The sequence below is a fragment of the Triturus cristatus genome, chromosome 3_1 (genome assembly GCF_964204655.1).
Source record: "Triturus cristatus chromosome 3_1, aTriCri1.1, whole genome shotgun sequence".
Classification (NCBI taxonomy): domain Eukaryota; kingdom Metazoa; phylum Chordata; class Amphibia; order Caudata; family Salamandridae; genus Triturus; species Triturus cristatus.
This window is the reverse complement of record NC_140583.1, coordinates 204,912,562-204,917,492: the sequence shown is the minus strand read 5'-3', so window position 1 is coordinate 204,917,492 and position 4,931 is coordinate 204,912,562. Positions and strand designations below refer to the sequence as shown.

Below are 4,931 nucleotides of genomic sequence, written 5' to 3'. Positions count from 1 at the left end.
TTTTTTGGGATTCCGGTTGGACATTGTGGTTTTTTTTGGGGTTTACATCTATGCTTTTTTAAATTATTATATTATTGACTGAGACTGCAGATTCAGAAGGATTTCGATTTTGGAAATTTATTTAAGAACGTTCGATAAAATTGGAATTTTTGGATTACAAACAATCTGGAGCAGGAGAAGATTTACCGATGGATTTGCACGTGGAAAATCGACCTTTTTACATTTCGTGGAATTTCTTTGGAATTATTTATTTTTTACACTACTATTTTTCGAACGTATACACATTTTTTAAAATGGCTTTGTACTTATGAAAAACTACTTTGAAGAAGACTTAATGTTTGGAAGAAAAAGATATTGGCAATTTTTATTTTTTGGGGATAAAAAAATTATGGGATCTTTGGAAGTGGATTTGTGTTTGGAAAAAGACAATCATGGACAAAAAATTGTGGATTGCAAAGATGAAGACTAGAAAAAAGAACACATCAAAGGTAAGGTGAACCAACTTCATAATTTTTATAATGTTTATAAAAATGCAATTTAAAACAGGAGAGATAATTTAGGGTAAAACAGGAAAGTAAAAGTCTAGTGTTTATTAGTAATGTAGTATGTGTGCAACATTATCCAGGTAGTCTGAAGCCACACACAACGAAAAATGTTTTAAAGTTCCCAATAGTCTTTCAGACATTTCCTTTGATTTTTTGCTAATTCGTGGGTTTAGACTACCTGTTAATGCTTGTGACATTCTCATTTCTTGGTAACTTTGCTCCTTCCTCAAAGTTTCCAAAAAATGATAAAAGTTTGGGTGTGATTTGCCAATTGAATGATTGAAGGAGTTGTGCCATCCGTCTATGGCATTGTTTGTCTTTGCTCCTCCTTCTAAGCAGGTCGAGTAGCAGTTCCACCACTCCACATGGAAACGTGGCTTCCTCCTGCGACCAGACCTGCTTAGATGCCCAATCCATGTGTCTTCAAAATAATTTAGTAAGGGAGCCAACTTGTCTTCGTTTGTGGTATAAAAGTCTGATTCTGTAATTGCAGTGTAGTATTCGTCTACACTATCAGGAGGAACAAAGCAAAGTGCAGTTAGTTTTTTTAGTTCAAATTGAAGTTTGCTATCCGATACGTAATCCACAACTAAGGATGTTTTTTGTATCTTACGCCAAAATGACTGGGAAAAGTGGAAAAAACATCCTTGAATTTGGGTATCCACGTACGTTTTGGAAATAACATTAATCATTGCAAATTCAAAATCCATTATAATTTTCCTAGGACTTTTGTTGGATGTTTTTGATTTTAACACTGTTAAAAGTTCAGTGTAAGTTGTGGATTGTTAATCAGGTAGCAAAGTGTATACCAAGGGGACTACAGTATTGTTGATTTTAGCATGAATGGTGTATATTTGGATGAAAGGATGGGGCGTGCTTTTAAACGTACCATCCATCATCCAAACATCACTATTCTCTAACTTAACTAGATTACGGGGTGTGCTAAAGATAAGGATTCTTTTCAGAGGGTTTTTGTTGTCATGCAGTAAAAAAGGTTAGTTAGAAACAGAAAGTGAGAGTTCAGGGGGAATTAGAATGTCAGAGAAGGTTTGTGGTGTAACTCTTTGTGGGTTACTTGCCTGTTTTTGGCGTTGTATAATTCGTCTCAGATTGGGTATAATGGGCATACTGCTGGCAACATGAGTTGGGACATGTTGTGCAACCTCCCTCAAAATGGAACCACAGGAGTCATTGGAGGTGCTTGCAATTTCCTTCATTTCATTAATTGTTTCTCTCACCTCAATCTCCATTGCAGAGGCAGAGTGGTTATTTGTCTGTGGTTTTTAAGACAGAGTCACCCAGAGTAACCGCTCTGCCTGTGCAATGGGTTGAGTAGTATTGCACACACCTCCAATGACACCTTGGTTCTGTTAGTCGCTCCTTGCAATAAATGTACCCTGCATGCTTTAGGAGGCGGTTTCCCTTCCTTGATGTAATGTAATTTGCTGTCTTATTTGTTGACATTATCTGAAATGAAAAGAAAATATAGGTAAAAAATGTAAGTTTAAATCTAATTTTAGAGATTTTTTTTATTGATTCTTTTTAGAAATCTCTTCTAAAAACATTTATTAAAGATTACCTGCTTTGCTTCATTTTTAAAATTAAAATTCTTCCTGTTTGACAAAAGAAAAAAAATTATGAATTTGATTCAGTAGAAAATACCTTTTGGATTGCTTCACTTTGCTTCAAGTTGGAATTTTTTGTTCCTAAAGTTGATCTTTGCAATGTTGATTATTCTAAGCTGGAAGAGAAAAGGAAATAGCTTTGGTACATATTTATTGATTATTTGGTGTGTTGGTCGTTTTGGAAAAAAAGGTGTTATTTATACTTTTTCTATCTTTATTAAAAGAACTTACCTTTACAATTATTTGTTGTGGTTCTGAAGATGCTGTTTCTTTTCTTTTGAAGGTCTGGCAAAGCTGGTGTTCTATGGATTTAGTGTGAGCTCTTTACTGGCTGTTGATATCTGTTTAAAGTTATATGATATACCATTTAAATATTTCTTTAAAATAGATATCCCTTTTTTAATTAAAAAAAATTGCATTTTTGGGGGGAAAAAGTAATACAATGTCATCATTATGCAATTATGTATGGAAATTTTAGAAAACAATATTTCATTAAATACATTCGACTTGTGAGCTTTTCATACAGTTGCAGTTAGGTTAAAGAATTTTAGATGAATCTTTTCATTAATCTCCCTCTTCGATACATTATTAACTTTTGTTAGAGAGGTGGACATCTATAACATTGTGTTTTTCTCCACCATTATCCTGTTATGTACGTTGCACATGGTTATTAAATTATTGGTTTACCAAGTGGTACCTCTTCTGTATTCTGCATCTAATATAAGTAAGAAGTACGTTCCTTTTAAAAAAATGATTACTAAGTCATCATTTTTAGAAGAGATTTTCCTGCAGAAAAAATATTGATTAGATTTAGTATTTTCTATTTTTGAATGTTACCTTTTTTTAATGATATCACTTCCTTCTTCTTCGTATCAAGTGTGGATTTATTCTTTAGATCTCCTAGAGTAATTAAAAAAAAGGTTAGAAACATTTCTATGGTTTTAAACTGTTTATTTTTTCCTGGTAATGATTTTGGGTATAAATGAACTCACCTCTAAAAGTTCTGTGGTAATTTGAAGAAGGTTATATGGAATTTGGATGGTTTTTTTCCACCAATAATTTGGGTTCTGAATTGTTTCTCTGATGGAATAATTATGATTAGAAATGGTTAGGCGTTTTAAGAAAATAATAGGTTTTTAAATTAATTGACTTTCAAACCTTGTTTTACATTATTTTCGTTTGTATGCACCAGTTTATCATTCTAATATTTCTTATTAGTCAAACACTATCCACCTATTTTTGCAAAACAAATATCAGACAACTTTAAAAAAAACACCACAATCCTCCTTTACACCCCTATTTTGACTATCTTGTGAATCTTTTAAAATTAATGCTCAGTAATACAAGTCTTGTTTATGACAGGTTTGCTACTTCTTAACATAAGAGTAAATTATTTTTTAAACTCATTTTTATAGCGTCATATTTTCAGTCACTAATTCATTTAGCAACATTTCCCTTTTATTCCACACTTATGTAGATGTTAGAGTTATCTAAACATTTATTTTGAACAGCACATTTCATTTTTTCCATTTAAAAAGAACCACGTTTATTTATTATACATTTTCTGAAAATTTCATTTTCTGCACCACTATATGTCTTATCATCTGAGGATGGCTCATTAAAACATTTCAAATTTTTTATTTAGAGATTTTCTTAAACACATCGTTCAATGGTTTTGAAATTATTTAAATAATGTATTTTATTAATTGACTTTCTTTCGAGTTTAGTATGCGAAAACCAATATTTTTCTCGGTTCAACAAATTCTCTTGAAAGGTATTCGATAAACTGTAAATTAATGAACATTTATAAAATTCATGTTCTGTGGATTTAAAAATGTGAGTAAGGTATTCATTTTTTAAAATTTAAGTTACTTACTTGCTTGATTGGAGAGGCTGTTATGTGATGTCACAGTGACATTTTCTTTGAGAGAGAGTAATGCAGCCAAAAAAGCGTGTGCTCTCGCTGGTAGTCAGTCGATCACTGTTTGCAAAATGGTGGACGTCTTCTTTTTATACTTTTTTTTATGTACCACCATTATTTTCGTAAAAATATGTATTGTGTTCATCACTTTTTTCTTGTTTTTTTCATGTGAAAACATATATTTTAATTTTAATTTTCATTTATGCCCGTTTATTTGGATTGTGTCTGTTTTAAACTCCATTTTGTGTGCTTGACGCTGTAGTTTATGTCATTGAAACTGTTGTAGGACTTGTGTTCGAGCTAAGGTCATAAAGTGGTGGTCCGCTTGTTTTCTTTTAGGTCGTCTTCATTTTAAGCTCTGTTTTTTTACGTTATTTAAATTTATTTATTATATTATGTTATTTCTCAATTGTTCCGTATTTTATAAAAAATGTATTACTTTTTTGCGTAATTTTAATACTCGAGAAATACTCGAGTATTAAAATTAATACCTGAGTATTACTTTTGTAAGAGTATTTAATACAAAATCAGTGTACAGTTTCGGCCCACATTTTAATACACTTACCCACCCAAAACCCCTATTTTCCCTGCATCCCGTGCCAGGTTGTATTTTACACATTTAAAAAAAATATATTTATGCGTTGTAATGGTATGCGTTGTATTGTCTTGCTAAGTTATGGCTCTTTTAATGCATTTAATATATTCTGCATTGTAAAGATTACCATTGTAAAAACATTAGTTGAAACAGACAATGCGTTGTAAAAAATGCGTTGTAAAAGCATGCGTTGTAATAGCATGTGTTGTATCGTCATACATCCGTCTGGATGCAGCATCCAAGAA

At 31.7% G+C, this 4,931-nt stretch overlaps 1 pseudogene; it reads right to left on the bottom strand.

The window, feature by feature from the left end:
• Nucleotides 1-592: 592 nt before the first annotated feature.
• Nucleotides 593-2,009, bottom strand: LOC146859919 (uncharacterized; annotated as a pseudogene).
• Between the last annotated feature and the right edge of the window lie 2,922 nt (nucleotides 2,010-4,931).